Source organism: Apaloderma vittatum, unplaced genomic scaffold, assembly GCF_000703405.1.
Source record: "Apaloderma vittatum isolate BGI_N311 unplaced genomic scaffold, ASM70340v1 scaffold30254, whole genome shotgun sequence".
Lineage (NCBI taxonomy): Eukaryota > Metazoa > Chordata > Aves > Trogoniformes > Trogonidae > Apaloderma > Apaloderma vittatum.
The window spans coordinates 1-1694 of NW_009711418.1; the positions used below are offsets into that span (position 1 = coordinate 1).

The following is a 1694-nucleotide window of genomic DNA, read 5'->3' on the forward strand; positions in this document are numbered from 1 at the left end:
GTTATCGCGTTGTGCTCTCCGGTTGTGTTTCAGGCGCTGGTGAAATCGCAGCTGGGAGCGGAGTCGTCTTTGGACCTGCCCATAGTCGGGACCTTTGACTCATAAAAGGTTCCTTCAAGAAGCTTCGTGGACCAGGAGAAAGGAGAGAAAGAGCAGCCGGAGGGAACAGACCCGGCTCTGGAGCGCAGGGAATTGGGGGGGGCGAGAGGAGGCGGCTGTATGTGGAGTTTTGGGACAGTAAGTCACACGGATTTTTAAGTAGCTGCATGGTCTGTGTTATAAAACAGGTCTGAAGCAAAGGAAAGGGCGAGGGAGGGTGGAGGCTGTCTTCTGGGGAGGAGAGTTTGTTGCTTCTCGAGATTTAAATCTTTAATTACGCTCTGCTGGCTGGCCACTGAGTTCCAACAATTTTGAAGGAAAACAAAGTCATCCCGAACCCAAAGTCCTGAATGTTCTTTAAACTTTTATCCTGTTGTTTAGCAATAACCCGAACGCCAAAGTTGTTGCTTTATTTTGTTTGTTTGAAAGTGGGGCAGGGGAAAGACAAACCCAACCAACCTGTTGTGTGGAGAATTCGTCCGACGCCGGTTTGTTTTGTTTTCTTTTCTAATTCCCAAACTCTCCACCTGTTTCCTCTCCTCCTCTGCCAGAAATGCTTTCTCTGAAGAAATACTTCACCGAAGGCCTCATCCAGTTCACCATTCTGCTCAGCTTGATCGGTGTGCGCGTGGACGTGGACACCTACCTGAACTCGCAGCTCCCCCCTCTCCGGGAGATCATCCTTGGCCAGAGCTCCGCTTACACCCAGACCCAGTTTCACAACCTGCGGAACACCTTGGATGGATATGGCATCCACCCAAAAAGCGTAGACCTGGACTATTACTTCACCGCTCGCAGGTTGCTCAACCAGGTGAGGGCCCTGGACAGGTTTCAGGTGCCCACCACCGAAGTCAACGCCTGGTTGGTGCACAGAGACCCCGAAGGCTCCGTGTCCGGGAGCCAGCCCAGCGCCGGCATCGCCCTAGACAACGGCGGCAGCCTCCAGGATGGGAGCAATCCTGACAACGGTGTGAGAGAGAGCGGAGCCGAGCAGGGATTTGGGGAAGAGCTGGAAGATTTGGGAGCGGTGGCTGCTCCTGTGAACGGAGACCTGACCAAAGAGGTAGGCAGGAGCTTCTTTTGCCTGGCGTGGCGGGGGGGAAGAGGGAGCACAGGTGGGAAGAGGGAGCACAGGTGGGAAGAGGGAGCACAGGTGGGAAGAGGGAGCACAGGTGGGTCACAGGTGGGAAGAGGGAGCACAGGTGGGAAGAGGGAGCACAGGTGGGGCTCGTGCCCTCTGGTACCTGTCCTAGGGAGCTCTGTGCGTCGCCTGTTTAGTGCGTGGGAAAAGTGGGTCTTCCCTTGGGAATGGCGCAATGCTAAATTATGGTTGAGTTAGAGGGCTCCAGGGTTTTTTTCCCTTCGTGTTTGTTTTATTCTCAGTCTGAAAGTAACAGTGAAAAGAGGTGGCGGGAGGGCGAAAGGGTTGGGGTCAGTATTTCAACCCGCGCTGCGTAGCTTTGTGTTGTGAAACCGATCAAACGAGGCTGGGGAATAAACAGGGGCATTGGGTAACAGCCTCGTCCCAGGTGTCGAGCGAGCGGTTGGGTTACTTGGCGCTGGAGTTCCTCCAGTGGGGATGTTTATTGCTCCAT

At 54.3% G+C, this 1694-nt stretch overlaps 1 pseudogene across 1 annotated transcript; it reads left to right on the forward strand.

The window, feature by feature from the left end:
• Window positions 1-645: 645 nt before the first annotated feature.
• Window positions 646-1214, forward strand: LOC104272598 (annotated as a pseudogene). The gene has a single exon (XR_717805.1). The product of XR_717805.1 is annotated as a nuclear factor erythroid 2-related factor 1 pseudogene (transcript).
• The last annotated feature ends 480 nt before the right edge of the window (window positions 1215-1694 follow it).